A 19,800-nucleotide genomic window follows, 5' to 3' on the forward strand; every position below is an offset into this window, starting at 1 on the left:
TTTTTAACACATCAATATATTTATCTCTAAATTTGTAATATAAAATATGAGTTTTTTTGGCTAAGACCTTTTCAATTGGAGGCATTTGTTGCCCACGTGTTTTACAAGGACAACATTGAGTTCCTTTTAGTGGGAGTCACTTGCGTAGGTGTTTTTTCAATAGCCACAGAGGGAATAGCCTAACTACTTACCATGTTGCGTGAAATGTTTACTTCCATTAATAAATTCCAAGTCTAACCAAAGAAATGTCCCCACCTCACACACAGGACTCGTATAATAACAAAGAAAAGAAGGACTACTTACCCTATACAATGGGGGCAGGTCTCCTACCCCTAACACATCTCTGTTTAGAGGAGCTGCCTTCCCACATAGAGCCTGTTAACGTTCCAAGCCCACAACAAGGGCCTACCCCCGGCAGGGAGGGAGGGCTGAGAAGCTGGACTGAGACAAGGAAAAGTAGGGCTCAGGGTAATGAAGAGTACCCGTAATTCATTAGGCCATTACTCCCTTGTCCCTCTTCTCATCCCAATCTAACCAATGAGGACATGGCATGCCGGGCCTGGTTAAACAAACCAGACAAACCAAGGAAAATAATGTGCACCCTTGAATTTAATAATGGAAGTAAACATTTCACACAACTTGTACATTCGCCACTGCAGAACCAAAGGCAGAATCCTCCCCGGGAACTGTCAACCGGTAGTTATAAACAAAGGTTGAGCGGGAAGCCCACGTGGTCGCCCAACAAATGTCATTGATAGAGACGCCATGGAAGGGTGACCAAGATGTAGCCACTTGCCATGTGGATCTCCTGAGAACCTCCCTGATACCCATCCCCCCCAAGCGGAGGCAGGCCAGCCAATTCATAAAACAAAATAATAGTCATTTTTACCCAAGAGCTGATGGAAGCTATTGTAGGCTTGCGGCCTGCCTGCCCTGCACCGAAGGCCACCAGAAGAGAGTAATATGACAGATAGGAGGCCGTTCTGTTAAGGTGAATCCATATCACCTTAACCACATCCAGCGAGCTAAGAGTCGGGTCCGGATCCAGTGAACCTTCCTCGTGAAGAGAAGTGAGTACCAGATCCTCGTTCAGATGAAAGTAGGAGAGCACTTTAGGGTGGAAATCAGGAGAGGGGCGAAACAGCAGACCCTCTGGTAGGAAACGTATGCAAGGAGGATACCTAGTTGAAGTAATGGCCAGTAAGAAAATTGTCTTGGATTGGATTCAAGGGGCTCAAAAGGATCCAACACCAAGCGAGAATGGACGAGGGGAAGAGCCCAAGGGGAGGAGGGTGGGCGAATAGGAAGCCCATCTTGTTCTCAGGGGTAGAAATGAAAGCTGGGCATAAAGTGTTTGTCTGGTTGTGAGACGCTGTAATCATAAGGGCCTGTCTGCTGTACTATTTCTAAGGGGCCATGCTACTTACAGAGCATTTTGTTCTCAGATGAAGGATGGAGAACCAGAACCTTTTGTCCAATAGCAATGGACCTCCACACAGCTTTTCTATCATGATAGCCTTTCTGGTGTTCTTGGGTCTTAATCATGTTGGCTTGTACTATGGTCCTAACCACAGCCATATGCACCTTCAATCTCTGGGCTGTTTGAGAAAGTGGTAAAACAGCTTTTTCCCAGTCCTCCCAGGTCTCGTGCAACCTATCAAGAACATCTTGCACTTCACTTCCATATAAAAGCTCAAATGGGGAGAATCCAGTGTCTTCCTAATGACAAAAAGGGCCCATGGTGTCATAACATCCCAGTTTTAGCCATCGGCTTCAACTAGTTTCTTCAAGATGTGCTTTAAAGTCTGCTTGAACCATTCCACTTAGCCATCAGTTTGAGGGTGATAGATAGAAGTTCATAGTGTTTTAATTGGAATAGTTTCCTTTACTTCTGACATGAGTTTACTCATAAAGGAAGATCATTGGTGTGTCAAGATCTCCTTAGGAAACCCGACTCTCGAAACAAATTGAATTAAATGTTCTAGAATTTGTTGTGTAGTGTTGTTCCATAAAGGAAAGGCTTCAGGAACACTGTTTGCATAATCTGATATCATTAGCATGTATCGGTTTCCCAATTTTGATGGCTCAAAGGGTCCAACTACATCCATGCTTATGCGTGAAAATGGGATATCAATGATTGGCAAAGGCTGAAATGGAGCTGGAGGGAGAATTCGGAACTAGTTTTCTGACAAAGGGAGAAAGTGAGCACAACATTTATCACATCTGCATAGAATCTATGCTTGAGTTTTGGTTGTGCCTAGATGGCCGCCTTCAAGTGGGAATGGGCCATTTCCAATACTATCTGTTTGTGACTTTTGGGCACCATTATTTGTGATCTAGGGGCACCATATGGCCAACTATCTCCCCTGTAAAACAGTCTAACATTTAGGAAGAAAAATGGTCCCCCCTTTTTCCTACCCTCCTCTTTAGGTAAGACCTTAAGGAAAGGCTCAGCAAGTAAGGGTTCATACCTATGGGCAATGGCTAGGTCAGAAATAACTTTGGCCTCTTCTCCCTGTCATGCCACTTACCTCTTGGGGGAGATGAGGTCTCTGGGTCAGGTGGGTTCCATCATGGAGGGTCTACCCCGTTGACGCCTTTCCTGGGTAGATTCAGCCTCGGGCTCCGGCTCCCTGGGTACTGACATTTTTTCATGTCTGCGCATCCGCGGACATCCGTGTTCAATGCCCTGTGCAAGCGCAGTCCTCCTGGCTCTGCGGCAGCATCCGCTTGCTGTGTAAGCCTCGTTCTCACTGCATATGCATATCAGGGCTCGGCAGGCACCAGTGCACTGTGTCTCAATGCGATTAGTTTACTGATTGAGTCTTTGCCTGGTATCAGCCTCTAGTACCCGATTCCCTGTGCTTCTTGTGAGCCTCCTTACCTGCCTTGCTTCCACCACTAACTCTGGCTTGGCTACCTTTCTACCTTGCTCTCCTTCAGGTCCTCCTTTATTCCAGTGCCTTGCCCCTTCACCTGTTGGGTCCCAGTCATGTATCCTTTACCTTTTCCTCCTATTGGGTTCCAGTCTGGGTTCCCTTCTCTTACTGCCTCTTGTTCCTGTCCCAGCATTGTGCCTCTGCCTGGTATTACCTTGCATCCTGGAACATTTACCTGCCGATTCACCTTTTGGATCTCTGCTACTAGAATACCAGCTACAGTTAACCGGATATTTCAGCATGGCCTTCCCTGCCAGTGCTTGCATTGTTCTGACACCACATAAATCAGGGAAATGCTGTCCCGTGGAATTGGGAGCTGATCCAGTGACTTTCTTTTTGCTATCGGGAAGGTGCTGGGAAGGAACCCCGCACTGCAAATTCATCTATTCAGGTATGCAGCACCCGCAAGACGCTTTATATAACAATCACGATACATGAGGTGGAACTGCCTCTGATGTAATGTGAGACTCTATGCAGTCCTGGACTGGCCTACCGGGACAACGGGTAGGCCTTGGGGTCATAGGACCTCTTTTGGGGGAAGGAAACATAAATAAATGATTGGGAATTAACATCCAGGCCAGCCTGGGTAGTTTGCTATTCACTGGCTGCTGCATTTCTTTTCTGCCGGGGGCGGACCCGACAAGGCCCGGTGGCTTGCGCCTGCGCATTTGTGAGGGGCATCAACTGCACGTGCCCTCTGCTGTGCTCATATCACATGCGCAGGTGCAGAGCAGCCTGGGCCAACGTGACCTTAGTGCTGACTCAGTGACTCTGCTGCTGCTGAGTGCAGCATGCTCCGACCGTCAGACCACGAGGGAGGGGAGCAGCCAACGATCATAGGTGCTGCCATTTCAGGTGCAATTACGATTTGAAAATATAAATGTTTTTTTTATTTTGGGCTAATCTTCACGGTAGATCAACTGAACTTGTGCATGTTACTTTCCAGCCAATTTTTTTTAATGGGGAGTCCCCCCCAACCCCTGTTTTTTACCCCTTAAAACCCATTTTAATTTAAAAAAACCTTTACCTACAAAAAAAATTGCATTTTTTTCGATGCATTTTTTTCAAGGTTTTTACATTCGATGCTATGTATTCAAGGGAATCACTGGATACTCAATTTTCAATCTTTCCAGAAGTCCTTAACTCCAAACGTGTAGCACTTGGCTCTCGGTTGCGCAAGTAGGGCCGTCTTTATGTTGCTCAGCCATGTAAAGAACGTTTAGCTGTGTGTCCGACTAGGGGGATGTACTGTGTACGGGGAAGTGTCAAACGATGCGCAACATATGTTGGCCTGAAATAGATGATGGAGACTGTGACACTGTGCACGCTGTCCGGTTCCCCCTTTTCAAAATTACTTGTACAAAGTGGGAGCCACCACAGCAAGTAACACATGCAGCAAGGCACGTTGCATCCAGGAGCACAAGGAAATGAAGTGTTGCTCAGGCTGGCATTACTATCTTCCGAACTATTATTAATTTAGGAGTTGTGTTGATCTGCATACTGTCAGTGGGTTTTCAATTATGTGTTTGCCTAAGTGACTTTCTCATGACTTGTGGCAGATGCAGCATAGAATGCGTCATTTTGTGCCATAAAACTGTATTTTGCAAGATCTTGGTTTCACATCGTTCATTGAGTAGAGGATGCGATAGTGAGCCAGGGTGCAAGAGAGAGAGAGGCAGTGTGTGAGAAAAAGAGTGTGTGCACGAAGGTGGAAGAGAGCCGGGTGCAACAAAGAGGGTGTGTGCGCCAAGGTGCAAGAGAGAAAGACAGGACATGAGAAAAAGAGTGTGTGCACATAGGTGGAAGAGAGCTAGGGCGCAACAAAGAGGGTGTGTGTGCAAAGGTGCAAGAGAGCCAAGGTGCAAGAGAGAAAGACAGGGCATGAGAAAAAGAGTGTGTGCACGAAACTGGAAGAGAGCTAGGGCGCAACAAAGAGGGTGTGTGTGCAAAGGTGCAAGAGAGCCAAGGTGCAAGAGAGAAAGACAGGGCGTGAGAAAAAGAGTGTGTGCACGAAGGTGGAAGAGAGCCAGGGTGCAACAGAGAGAGCCCTGATGCAAGAAAGAGTGAGAGTGTGCGAGAGTACGAGAGCCAGGGTGCTATCGAGTGAGAGGGTGTACCCAAGCAAAGGTACAAACAGGAGAGCAATGGTGTGTGAGTGGGCGAGGGTGCACAAGAGGGAGAGGGAGCAGTGCGAGATGAAGATGGGGCTGCCTTGATAGGGACAGGGACTGCTTGAGCGGAAGCAAGGGGTACGTGAAAGGAAGAGGGGGCTGGACGCAAAGGGGAGATAGTGCATGAGACGGGAGAGTAGGTGCATTAAAGAGGGAGTGCACAAAAGGGAAGGTGTGTGCTAGAGATGGAAATCAAATTCATTGTCCCAAGGCCATGTTCTATTTCCCTCACGTTGTGCTCCCTCTCCTCGAGCCTGTGATCTGTTAGCCTTTGTGCGTTAATTTCACTTTTTGCTAGCCTCTTCAGAGACATTCTGCACTCTTCCAGCCATTTTCAATTTTTTTGTGGGTGCTTTTTTAAAAGAAACTTTTGTGTTCACATTTTATGTTGAGAAAAAATAACGAAAATCATAATCTGTCAGTTTCCCTTGATCACAAAATGTGCACAGCATTTATCATTGTGTGGTTTAACAATCTACAGAGAGTATTGCTTTTTCATTCCATGTGGCGGATGGAGAGAGCTTTTCAAGAAGGCTTGGTGCTAGTCATTGTTCTTCCTCTAGCTTGAATGCCAACAAAGCCTTCTCACACTCCCATCCTTCTAATGTTGATACATTGAGTGCTATTATGTTGGAAAACAATAAGACCTGTTTTTACAGTGCTAAGAAGCCGTAGCAAGCACTAGATACAAAACAAATGAATGAATCAGACTCATTTCACCCAACAGTGTGTTCTAATGTTTTATATTGTCGGGTTAATTTAGCATGTGATTTTGTGCTCTTCTAATCAGCTTTATTACACACACAGCGATGGTTCTTGTCTTGAGGGATAACAATGAAGACATTGTTATATGTTTGAGTACGATTCATGGTCGGATGGTGAAAATGTGCATAGCTGGATAACATTGGAGACTGTGAAACCCATCCACTGCGTATAAAATCCCAGGTTGCAGACTTGACTAAATTGTGTGATTACTTCTACCCAAATTGACCAAATTTCCTAACGGCTAAAGATAGATCCCTGAGAAGTGGTTCATTTCAGTTTTCAATCTGAAAAAACCCTAAACCCTTTATCGCTAAATTCACCATTGTCACACCCAAGATCACCAAAAAGTTGCACGCCCTAAGCCCACTCCTATCAATTCCGCCAACTCCATGCCCTTTACACCCAAGCCATTTTTGCAATGTTTGCCTATGGTGCCCTTTATCTTGCATATGCTAGTGATGTTAAACATGGTAGGCCCAGTAGCACAAGTGCATGGGCAAATATGGCTACACTTGCCATATGATGGCAGCATCAAGGCAGGAGACGCTGTACCCTGTATATGATGACTATAAGCTGGTATTGCCCGAATATATGAGGCTACATTTAGCATATTATAGAAGCAGCTGGGCAGTGAAGCTGTATTTAGCATTTTATGACTGTAACTGGCATGTGAGGTTTTAACCGACATAACATGATACTAACCGGGCATAGGCGGCTGGACTAGCATATGAAGGCAGCTCCGCTGGTGTATGATTTCTCACCTAGGTGTGCCCTTGGCATATCTTGACAGCACTCAGGGAATAACGCCATATCAGCTTAGTTAATGCATAGCTGACAGCTAAAAATACCCTTTTATCTGCTTTAGATATATTTGCTGTTATTAATTGTGCACACATATTTTAGGCACTTTTACTTTTATCACATCACTTCCTGTAGTGTCATCAGGAGTGGGTTGAGTGGTCAAGGTGCATCTGATGCCCCTTCCAGTCAAGTCATCAGGTGTAAGATGTCATTTTCTGTACCCCATTTTATAATGGCAGAGCTGGTGGTGGTGATTAGGGATGCGGGGGGTTATGGCATGCCATGCTTCAGCACCTCGTATCCGCTAGATGCACCATGGGGGTTATATTGTCAGCTGAAAGCAGTACATTTTAATGAACAGGGAGGCCCAACAAGCCACATAAATGTAACTCTGTTCCATAAACGTGTACTCTTTGTAATCCATGGCACAATGTCCTGGATGTCTGGTATACATGAGAACAGACTGAATCATCAGTTTCTTTTTTCCAGCCTAACTTCTTCCATCGCTGACACTGTAATTTCAGCAATTACAGTACAGGATCTGTCAAGCATAATAAACAATGAAGTTAAACAGAAAATAAAAATTGTCTTGAGGTTTAGGTGGAATTAGAAAAACAAAATCTTAGAATTAAATAAACTTCTTGTCCTTGTTGTAGGTTGAACCGACCATTAAGCCCTGTACACCAGGGGTGGTTTTTTTATTGTGGGTTAATGCCCAACACCAAGTTATTGCTGCAGGCATAGCGGAGGGTAATAATTTGGGCAAGGGCATTATCCTAAGCGATAAGGCTATTAGCACTTTGTGGTTAACTAAAACAAAACATTGGCCCTCATTACGACCCTGGCGGAGAACCATGGTGCAATTTGCACCATGGTCCATGGCGCTAAGCTGCCAACTCCGCCATGGTGGTTGGCGGACTTACCGCCCCATTCCGACCTTGGCGGGGCGGTAAGTCCCCAATCCCCATTTACCCTTCCCCATTCCCATTTTTGCCCCATAGGGTATAATGGGAGTGGGGAAGGCGTTAATTACGCCACCGTAAATTACGGTGGCGTAATTAACAACAAGTCCCGTAGCGCCATGGATTTTTCCGCCTGCAAAAAGCAGGCGTAAAAATCACCATGGCGCTATGGGAACTCGTACTCTGGCGGAAAGGGGTGCCATGGTTTACGCCGGCGTAAACCCCTTTCCGCCAGGGTCGTAATGAGGGCCATTGTATTTAATGTTGGTTGTTAGGCTGCTGCTGGAGTCAAAATGTGTGCAAGAAGGTCAATAATAGAGATTATTGACAGTCAATAATGTCTTACGGATGCTGACAGATTCCAACTCTCCAATGGGTGTTATCAGCCTGCTCCCAAGTTAAGCGCATGAATCAAATCAGAGGGTGAAAGCTGAGAACTGTCCATCCAACCTAGCCAAAGTGGCATAGGATGTAACTGTGATATTGGCAAATACTGGCCACATGGCCAAACAATCTAGAGGATAAAAAGAAATGCAAGTAAGAGCCCTTAAATGTGTCCAAAGTAAAGCGGCACTAACCTGTGAGCTGGCTGCCTGCCACTGATTGCAATGGTGGGAGGCTGGTGATGTGGGTGACTGAATAGCGGAGAATTAGACAGACAGGAGACCGGTGGACTACGGAGGTGGGTGAAATAGGAGGCTGTGTCTGGGAGATAGAGAAAAGGTAAGGTGTGCCAGAGCAGGCACTGGATTAGGCGTTGAAAGCCAGGAGGAAATCACAGGAAAAAAGGAACCAAGGTTATAGTGCAGGCGAGGATTAGGCAGAGGCATGGAGATGAATTGGGACAAAGACGAAATGGCACAGTGTGTGAGTGGGGAGCAGAGGATTGATGAAGCAGCCATGACAAGTGAGGATAATTGCAGAGGAGAATGCACAGGGGTTGGGTATACCAACAGGGGCTGAGCGAGGTCAGACAGGCACATGAGGGGAGAGATAAGCAAGGAAACAGGAGGCAGAAAAGGGCACTGGTGTCATCACACAGGGTGATAGGAACATTAGCTTTGGTGGAGGAGATGGGCCCTATATCAGAGGTTAAGCCCTGCTCCTGACCCATTGTTGCCAGGGAGGGTCTGGCCTACAGGGAACTCTGGCGATTTCCCCAGTAGGCCTTTGTACCCAAGGCCTCTTTTGTGTGGTAACCTATTTTATTTCCAAATGTTCTCATTGGAAAAGGGTTGGGCTTGCTGAAAATGTGTAATATGGGGCCACTTTGAAAATTATTTCCAGGGCCCCAAAACCTTTGGTTCCTCTTTCGGTCCTGTTAGACCTTTTAACTTCCTTGGGCTTAGGAAACAGAGCCTTTTCCTGAATCCCCTGGGCTATTCTCTCCCCCTCCTTCACTTGATATGCCTCTTTTCCTTTATTTTGCATCAAGCTTTTTATGTTGCCTTTATCTAGTCAGGGTCTATAACGCCTGCCAAGATGTCCATGTCATGTCGCCAGGCTAGACCCGACTTAGAGGTGAGCCTAATGTAAATTCCGGGTGGCGGGGGGGAAAAGAGGACTAAGTCTGTGGGTATTAAAACTCGGTCCCCAGGTTGGATCAATTCCCCCCTACTACTGCACAAATCCGAAAGAGTGCTCTGTGGCAATTGATGGATCGGAAGCTCGGTTACTGAGTTTCTCGAATCTAAGAGTCCCACAGTTTGTCAACTGAGCCCAATTCCACTCCTCACACCATATGTGAGGGGTCAGAAATGAAAGCCAGAGTTGTCATGTTTTTGGTTTAAGACTTTTATTAATGTAAATGGGTTGGGAAAATGCCTCTCTGACCCTGCTCTAAGAGGTGCTTCCCTACCTATAACCAAAAACAAACAATATGTCTTTTGTCAGGATGTCAGAAATCAAAACCCGTCCTTGTGTCCAAACATTCTATTCTGACCCTCACACTACAAACTAAATAATAAGGTGAGAAGGGAAATGTCTTTAACCTGGCATTTGCAAAAGGTGTTCATAAATAAAAATATAACAGCTCCAACATAAAAGTTCTTCACGGTAACAGAACATTGGTTCCAGATGGTGGCTCACTTCCCCTGGATGACAATGGGCCTCATTACAAGTTAGGAGTTAAGGGAAAAATGATGCCGGTAAAGGATTACTGGCATCGCTTACCGCTCCGCACCATTACGACCCGCCAACCCGCTGCATTGGCAAGGGCACGCGACCCTACATGCCGGCAATAGCGGCATGGCGTAAACAGGAGCTGAACACAAGTCGGGCGGACATACAAATAATCGGCTACTCAAGCCCGAAAATTACCTTACCGGCATGGAGTAAATACCGCCATCGCGAACCACCCGTAAACGGCCATGTGCAGTGTTCCCAACTGACACAGGTGCACACAATCGGCACATGTGAAGGAAATGTAGACTGGGCCAGCACAAAAGGAGCACACCCCACCCCTTCCCACACCCAGTCACACACCAAAATGATACCAATACTAGTAGCTATATTGGGGCTAGAGGACATGATTGCAGAGGAACTCCAGCAACAACTACAACAACAACAACAGGCAGCACAGAGGAGACGCAGGAGGAGAAGGAGGGTGAGGCAGGCACAGCATGCACCACCAGTGCAGGCAGTTGTACCACACAGGCAGCCCCCAATCCCTCGAATCAGAGCCAGTCCATTCAGCCTAACCCCTGAGCAGATCCACACCCTGTACCGTCTGGACCAGGACACCATCACCACCATTGTGGACATGATAAATAACGACATTGCCAGCCTCATAGACATCCGTACCGCCATCCCCCCACTACTGAAGGTGGTGTCTGTGCTCCACTTCCTGGCCACAGGCACCTACCAGCACACAGTAGGGCAGATGCATGGCATATCACAACCATCATTCTCACGTACGCTGAACTAAGTGCTTGATGCCCTCCTGAAGCACACAGGTGACCACATATTCCTACCACGGACTGCCCAGGAGATCTCCAACACCAAAGTTGGCTTCCATTCACTGGCAGGCTTTCCAGGTTGCATCGGTGCCATTGACTGACCATATGTGGAATTGGTGGTCCCACATGCCATGGAGGTAGTGTTCCGCAACCGCAAGTTGTATCACTCCATCAACGTGTAAATGGTATGTGACTCTAACAAGATCATCGCACATTGTTGTGCACGATTTCCCGGATCAACCCATGATTCAATGGTCATCCGGAACTCCACGATACCACACTACATGGAGCGACATGCAGGGCAACTATCCTGGCTACTTGGTAAGTTGCTTGTCATGCTCATGGCATTGTGATGTGGGGAGATGATTGGGAGGAGAGATGCATACTTCACCTGGCTGAGAAGGGGGGGAGATGCATACTTCACCTGCCTGAGAAGCGGGGGGGGAGAGATGCATATGTCACCTGGCTGAGAAGGGGAGGAGATGCATACGTCACCTAGCTGAGAAGGGAGGAGGAGAGATGCATACTTCACCTGGCTGAGAAGGGGGGGAGATGCATACTTCACCTGGCTGAGAAGGGGGGGGATGCATACTTCACCTGGCTGAGAAGGGGGGGGAGGTGCATACTTCACCTGGCTGACAGCTGTGAGGATGGACCATGCTCATGCCCCAAAGCAGGCCAGACTGGACATGACACCTGACACCTAAATGCAAGATCTCAGCTGCACTACAATGAAGATGAGGCACTGCTGCAACCATTCCACAGCTATCCACATGTACACTGCACATAATCAGACCGTAGCCCCTGCAACACAATGCAACAACATGCTGTCAGTATGGCCAATGCACATGAGCTATTGACATCAGCAAGGATAGGTATCCATAAGTGCGTACAAAGGAGTCACATGTGGCCCAAATACATGATCCCACACCTACACCAACACAGAGGTCCAGCATACCAGCATGGCAACATCAGGCATGGAAAGTGAGATCATCTAGAGTCTGGCATCATACTTCACCTGGCTGAGAAGGGGGGGAAATGCATACTTCACCTGCCTGAGAAGCGGGGGAGGGGGGATGCATACTTCACCTGGCTGAGAAGGGGGGGAGAGATGCATACGTCACCTGGCTGAGAAGGGGGGGAGAAATGCATACGTCACCTGGCTGAGAAGGGGGGAGAGATGCATACGTCACCTGGCTGAAAAGGGGGGGGGAGAGATGCATACTTCACTTGGCTGAGAAGGGGGGGGAGAGATGCATACTTCACCGGGCTGAGAAGGAGGGGAGGAGATGCATACGTCACCTGGCTGAGAAGGGGGGGAGATGCATACTTCACCTGGCTGAGAAGGGAGGAGGAGAGATGCATACTTCACCTGGCTGAGAAGGGGGGGTGCATACTTCACCTGGCTGAGAAGGGGGGGGGGAGAGATGCATACTTCACCTGGCTGACATTAGCTGTGAGGATGGACCATGCTCATGCCCCAAAGCAGGCCAGACTGGACATGACACCTGACACCTAAATGCAAGATCTCAGCTGCACTACAATGAAAATGAGGCACTGCTGCAACCATTCCACAGCTATCCACATGTACACTGCACATAATCAGACCGTAGCCCCTGCAACACAATGCAACAACATGCTGTCAGTATGGCCAATGCACATGAGCTATTGCCATTAGCAAGGTAGGTATCCATAAGTGCGTACAAAGGAGTCACATGAGGCCCAAATATATGATCCCACACCCACACCAACACAGAGGTCCAGCATACCAGCATGGCAACATCAGGCATGGAAAGTGAGATCATCTAGAGTCTGGCATCAACGGTGACAGGATAATAGCATACAATAAACTACACATCACCTAGAACATGGGAACAATCGGCGTGGCAAACCACAGTGCATGAGTACTCATAAGGAATAGGACACCCCAGCGCCCACTAGACGATGGCACATACAACAGTCAATCAGATGGATACACACATTGTAGTTCCATTGAGTAGCTCTATTCGTGCATGGATATGAGGATGCAAACAGGAAAGAAATGCATGCTATTGTGTCATTGATACAGGTCCCATTTGATGTTACCAATTACACATTACCATTGTTGCACACATGCAGGTGATGCTGGCTATCCCTTGAAGAGGTGGCTCCTTACCCCTGTCCGGAACCCGCAGAATAGGCATGAAGAGGGCTACAATCGTGCGCATACACGTACCTGTGCGGTGATCGAGCAGACATTTGGCCTTTTGAAGGCACGGTTTCGCTGCTTCATCAGGTCCGGTGGGGCACTTCTGTACGGGCATGAGAAGGTGGGCAAGATCATCATGGCATGTGTCATGCTACACAATATGTGCATCAAACGCAATGTGCCTCTGCCCCCTGACGTTGAACTACAACCACCTGACGAAGGGGATGAGGAGGTAGGAGATGGGGCTGCACATCAGGGGGGTAGCGATGCACAGGAGGGACGTGCCGTGCGCCAGACATTGATTGACCAATGTTTCTAACACAAATGGATGCGGAGTGTGCCATGGAGGTGGGACTCAGGGCACTGGGTGTGTCAGGGACCTGGATACTGTACACTGTTCACCAATAAAGCACACGTACACAATAAGCAATGTCCGGACATGTGAATTCTCATATCACAACAGGTATTGGTTTCTCTATGTTTCTCTGCTGGTGGAGTAACGTGTTCCCCTCTTGCCTGTCCCGGACACTGGCATTTGTCGAAGGGGCATGCGACATGGTTGGTGCTTCATGCATGCTCCCTGTGGGGCTGAAGCTCCCTGGCCATGACTCCACAGCAGACAGCTCATGGCTGCTGCCATTGTGTATGCTGGGTGGGGAGAGGTGGGGTGACTGCAGGCGGCCTGTGGCGGTAGGTGTTCCGGGTGTCGGAATATGTTCTTCATCATCGGACACGGCTGCCGTGGCAGCTGACTCTCCTACAGTACTGCTGGCACTGGATACAGTGCCTTCAGCCACTGGCTCCTGTGTGGTGGTGGCTGGTGTGGGTGCTGTGGTTGTGGACCTATTGCACAATGGTGGTGTAGGTTCTTGGGGTGTGTTAGCCTTCTGATGTGGTCCTGGTTGCACTCTTCCCTTTGATGTTGAGGGACTGTTTGCCCCCTCCATGCCCCTGGACTTCTTGACTGGTGTCGCATCATTCTCCCTGGGGTCCTCATCATCACTGTCAGATTGTGTGCCTGTGGGGTACAAAGAGAGAGAGTGATGGGTCTACGTGCATCAGGCATGCATTGGGGTATCTGCATTTCTATGGAATGGCAGGTATTTGCCGTTGGAGTACTGACATACGGGTTGCTTACCTTTTGGGTGGGTCATGCAGGCATGCGTCTGAGATGACACATGTATGGGGTGCATCATGCATGTGGATAAGATGGTGCTGTGCACTGCCTGTAGGCAGGGTTGCGCACATGTGTCTGGTGGACCCTGCTTTGCATCATTTCACTGTGAGTTCGGGGGGACATCTTCATGGTTTGCAATACAGTGGTTTATTTGTGACTCCTACCTGCATCAGCTGATGATGGGGCTCCTCGCTCCATAACCCCCACTCCCTCGATTGACTCCATTCCGATGGTGGTCGCACAAATCTCCTCCCAACAATGCATCTTTATGGGTGAGCTGCCTCCGCCACCTGTTGCCATTCCCTCATTACGGTTTGCTGCGAGGATGTTCCCTACACGTTGGCGCAGGTCATACCAGCGCTTCCAGACATCTTTCACCGTGCGTGGGGTGATTCCTACAGCACTCACTTAACGTGCTACCTCCGCCCAGATCTTTTTTTTGTGCAACAGTGTTGGTCGACGCATATCAGTGGAAAACACTACATCCCCATGTTCAGCCAAGGTATCCGAGAGCATGTTGAGCTCTTCTTCCGAGAAGCGCTCCTTGCGCAGGCGCGCAGCTCCTTTTTTAAGAGCCTTGGGCATTTTTATATGCTGCAGAATTATTTTGGGACAGGTGTGGTGTTGATGTGGATCCTGGGTGCAGAGGATGGCAATGGATTGTGTTTTTAAAGATGGCCACCGTGCTCTTTCCCGTTCCGGCGTGATGATGCTACTTCCTCTATTAGCGGTCACCGTTGATAGCAGTGACCGCTAATGCCGGAGGCATGGATGGCGGAGTTGCTATCTGCGCTTCTCTCGATGCCGCTAGGGCCATTTTTGGGTCTTTTAGGGCAAGGCGGTAAGGTCCTTACTGCATGGCGCAAAGCTTGTGCCTGCGAAATCATAATGGCCCTCTAATAGCGGGCTCTTTGCAACACGGGCACGTTATTTGCTCCATGCCGGTAAGGACACTGACTTACCTCCAAACTCGTAATGAGGCCCAATGTCTCTTGTTCTAACAGTTCTTTGTGTCTCTCCTTGGCCCACAACAATCCTTGTTACGTAAAAACTGTTCAGCCTTGTGATTTTCTTGTTTTAAAAAGTTCCTTCTTTTCAATCAAACACTGTTTTTTCTTGGCACTTCTAAGTAGGTTTGCAAATTGCCTAGTTTACTCCAACAGTGGTAAAGATAGTTTCCTACAGAAGTAGTCCAATACATAACGTGTGATGACATTATTCATACCTTCTCATAGGTTAGCATTCCACATGCTAGTGGATAAAAATTAGGTATTTCTCTTGCTCCGGACCTTCTCATACAGTGTAGAAAATCTAATATTTTCGATTAATTTGTGTAGTCTTTTTCAGACTGGCTTACATCCTCAAATCTGAAGACACCAACATTTCCCGAAGTTCATTTGGTTTGTAATTTAGACAAAATGGTTTTCCAATATTTGGCGATAACTGCACAGACCATATTACAAACATAGAAGCATGAGTCCTGTACAGACTCAGAGATATAGCAGGGGGTTCTGCTAGGATCTGTGCCATGGGAAGACACGCCTTGAACACCCGTCTGAAAGGCAGGGGAATAACTGGCGTGACCTGAACCGTGAGGCAATCCGAGCTTAATAATAAAAGCTCAATGGCAGGTTTTAAAAGTGGCTTTACCTTTTTCACAATTTGTGAGTGTGCTTCGTGAATTTGAAATGGGGCAGCTATTGCTAGGGTTAGTGGATTATGCAGAATGATTGTGTGGGGGGATGCAAAACAGCTTTAGGGAAACCATTAACACACCTGACCTATGAATATAAGCTACAAATTAAATCTACCTCAAAGTGATCAATAAACATTTCCTAGTCTTGCTTTAAATACAATTTGTTAACAGTATACCATTAGGGCCTCATTACGAGTCCGGCGGTAACCCTGGCGGTGCTATCGGTGGGTTGCCGCCGGACTCAGAATATTTTACCGCGTCTGACTTCCCGGGGGCACGGGGAGATTCCAGTGTCTAGGGAAGTCAGGCGCCGGTAAAATGAAAATCCCCATACCCATAGAGTCTCATAGGACTTTATGGGAGTAGGGACACTGAAGCACCGGCAACGTTGCTAACAGTGATCGGTCTGCCTACTGTGGCCGCTGCACCCGGCAGGGTCAGAGCTGTCGGGCAGAGAGGCCACGGTAGGCAGACTCGGAGTTTGCAGATCTGGAAACAAGGAGGCCAGTGAGCTTACCGGCGCCCTTGCTTCTGGACCGGCAAACTTATAATGAAGCCCATTATCTCTCAAACTCTCACTTCCGACACTTTAATATACTCTTCATCGTCCCATGTGTACAGACCTATACACCTTTGAGGTTGGTCTAGGTGAGGCTTTGATCATCAGCCAGCGATGAAATGTATTCCCTCTCTGCGTGTATGATTTCACTTGCATATCCCCAACCGGATATACAGCCGAAGGATGTCTGCAGCAATTAACAGTTAATAGGAACAACTGTGATGGTCATAGGATGCATGTACATGATACATTGAATGTCATTGGTTGTTGGGGAAGAGTCTATAGTTTGCAAACACATCAGAGTCTCAGTCATGCAATGATGTGGCTGACCAAAAGAAATAGTCTTTAAGTATGGAGTCATCTAATACAGTAGTGCTGATCATCTCTATAGCTGAGGGGTGGGGGGGGGGGGTCAACCAGGAATTGTTGGATTGGAACAGCTTTTAAGAAAACCTAGGTCTTCTTCACCCCTAATGAAAATGCCCACAGGATTGAGCTCTCCTCCTGAAACCTGTTCTAATATGGGCATATAGTGCTAATACTTGTTACTCAGCTGTGGAGAAGAGGTGGAGAGGCGCTAGAGGCGCATTCTCTTCTGCCCAGCTTTATTTCTCTGTCTATGGGGGACATACAGCTTTCAGATGGAGAGGCCCTACGTGCAGACAAGTCAAATGGGGTTTTCTGCCCACCAACATTTTAAAAGCTACTGTCTCCTCCAGGGGAAATCATAAAATGTTAACAACAAACAAGGTCCTTGAGGGGAGAGGTGCCTTGTTGGAGGAGGAATTGTTTTTTTCGGATGGGTGTTCCCCCTTAACCAAAGTTGGGCAAAGACTTGCATAACAAAAGTTACTTCAGAAAAGCAATGAATTAAGGAAGATGGGGTCAAGGGAGTTGCCTTGAACATGGGGCGGTGAGCTGTGATGGAGTGGGGTGTGCGTCAGAGAAGAGAGAGCGCGCATTTCTAATTGGTAGGTGGAGGATATTTTCTTTTAATTTCTTTTAATTAGGTTTTGTTAGAACATTTGAAACCAAACAAAGAACATTGTGAAACTCCCCGTGCCCACCCTCCCACACTCCGTTCCTAAGGCTCATATTCTGCTCTGGTCTCATCACTTTATCCCCAGAATTCGCAGGTTGTGGGTCAATAGGGTCCCTTGTAGTCATTGTGCTGAAAGTCTAAGATTACCTCCCATTCTGTAGTAAATTTGGCATGGTTCCCCACTTCAGGGAGACAAAGTTCCATACCTTGGCTAGCTAGTCCTGTTCTGTTGGGGGGTCCTTGGCTTTCCATTTCTGCACTATTACCAACAGGGCTGCTGTTGACAGTATTGCATACCCCTTTCATTTGTGTTTCACCCAGGAGTAGGTGTTCTGCCTACCCATACAAAGTGAAATTTCTTTTGGGGTTCTAGGCCCTTGTTCTCCAAATATCTTACACATGTTATGGTTAATAGTTTTCCAAAAGTCCCCCAGCTTTGGACAGCCCCACCAGATGTGAAGCCAGTCCACCGCTCCACTAAAGTCTCTCCAGCATTGCTGGGTTTTTGAGGGATAGATTTGTTACAGGCACGCCGGGGTGTAGTGCCATTGGGCCATTGTCTTGTACCAGAACTCCCGAATTTGAATGGCTCGGGTGAGTTTGGGCATGTCTCTGCACAGTTGTTCCCATTCCAATTCCGGGACTAGTTCCCCCAGAGTGTCTGCCCATTTGGTTTTGTAGTGTAGGTCTATGTTTTACTCTGCTTCTAGTCCTATTTTGTATAGATTGGAGATGAGGTGTATATCTGCAGGTTCGGTGGCAAGGAATTTCTCAAATGGGATGAGGGGGCGAGTTGCGGTCTTGTCAATGTGTGGATTCATTGGCCAATGTTGTAGTTGGACATCCTATCCTTCTCCATTAGCCCCAGTTCTGCCTTGCATTGGGTAAATGCTTTAATGTCTGTGCCCTGAAACATGTCTCTAAATTTAGGGCAGTCTGCCTCCTTCCAGAACCTAACGGCTCCCTTTTCCAGCTCTGGGGTGAATTGGATATTCACACAGGTGTGCAAGGGAACAGCATAGTGGTGATCTGCCTGTATATAGCCAAGTAGTCCAGGTGGTTTGTACCAGCTTTGTGATTTCTGATATGTCCATATTTCGTGGGCGGTCTGACTTGTGCAGCCAAAGAACTGCATTCAAGGCCGCGCCTACCACTGCTTCATCCATGCGGATCCAATGTTTCTCTGAACTGCCTTCCAGCCAATCCCTTACCACCCGTATTTGGGCACCCCAGTAGTACATATAAATGTTCGGGACACTTAGCTTGCCTTTATTGATGGGAAGCATCATTGTTTTCAGTGCTGTGCGGGGCGATTTATTGTTCCAGATATATGGGGTTATTAGTCAGTATAGTACTCGAAAGAAAGATTCCGGAACTGGGATCGGAAGTGCCTGTCATACATAAAGGAGTTTGGGGAGAACTACCATTTTGAGGCTGTTTATCCAGCCCAACCAGGACACTAATAGCGGCCCCCATTGATGCAGCTGTTTTTTGAGGAGTGCTAACAGAGGTGTGTCATTTGCTTGATAGAGCCCTTGCAATGTATGTGTGATGGTGACCCCTAGGAGTTTAATGCCACCTTATACCAACCACCACGTCCCTCGCTTGCGCACTTGGTTCTTGTTGTCTGGGGCCTTTCCTATAGATCCTGTTGATTGGGATTTGCCCTGGCCCTTCCATCCCCAGGAGGTCTGCGAAAATGTGTGTGGGAAAGGGGGTTTCAGCTCGGCCTCGCTTATCGCCTCTGGCAGGTTCCAGATGCGTATATTGGACTTGCGGGACCCGTTTTCTAGGTCTTCGCATTGTAGTTCCATGTTTTGGGTTACCCTAGCTAGATCTTCCAGGGCCACGTCCATTTTGCGGGTGTCCTCTACTACTTGCTGTAGGGCCCTTTCGGTGGTATCTGTCCTCTCCTCGAGGGCTGTAACGTCTCCTTTTATGTTCATGATGGATAGTTTCATTTCCCCCATGAAGGAGGTGAATTGCGTTTGAAAAATAGTCGTGAGTTTCTCCTGAAACTCGAGGAAGTAGGCTTCAATATCGGCTTTCGAGGCAGCTATTCTGGGGGACTGAGTGCCCGGGTAGTTTTCAGGGATGTTCGAGAGCGTCTGTGGTTGGCCTTGTTGGTCCCCAGGGTCCAATTCTTTGAGCCAGCAGCAGTGTATGGGGTTTTCTCGACCCGTAATAGCTGGGTGTGTTTTTCACTTTAGCTGCCGGCATCAGGTATGTCCGTTGTTGTGGGTATCTCCATCTGCTTTTGCGCACTGGCCTGCCCCTTGGCTTGGGCCTTTGTGGTCTCCACAGGTGGGTTGGTTGGTGGTCTTCGTGTCTCCTCTGCGTCGCCTGCGTCTTGTGTTGTCCTCACTGCGGGCCTACCTCCTGGGCCGCCTGTTGCCTTGTTGTCGCCCCTTATTGTGTTATTTGGGGGGGTATTCTCGAGCCCCCGGCGAGGCTTTAGAGATCCCACGGGGCTCCGGAGGTGATGTAGATGCTGGAGCTTTGAGTCTCGGGAGGACCTGATTTCTCTGTTAGAGTCTCACTCC

General features: G+C 47.9%; 1 protein-coding gene across 2 annotated transcripts in view; it reads left to right on the top strand.

The window, feature by feature from the left end:
• TRPC3 (transient receptor potential cation channel subfamily C member 3) overlaps nucleotides 1-19,800 on the top strand; it is a 1,234,189-nt gene that overhangs the window by 944,410 nt on the left and 269,979 nt on the right. The gene's annotated exons all lie outside the window — the stretch shown is intronic.

This window comes from Ambystoma mexicanum, chromosome 6q, assembly GCF_040938575.1.
Source record: "Ambystoma mexicanum isolate Mex_15411 chromosome 6q, UKY_AmexF1_1, whole genome shotgun sequence".
Classification (NCBI taxonomy): Eukaryota; Metazoa; Chordata; class Amphibia; order Caudata; family Ambystomatidae; genus Ambystoma; species Ambystoma mexicanum.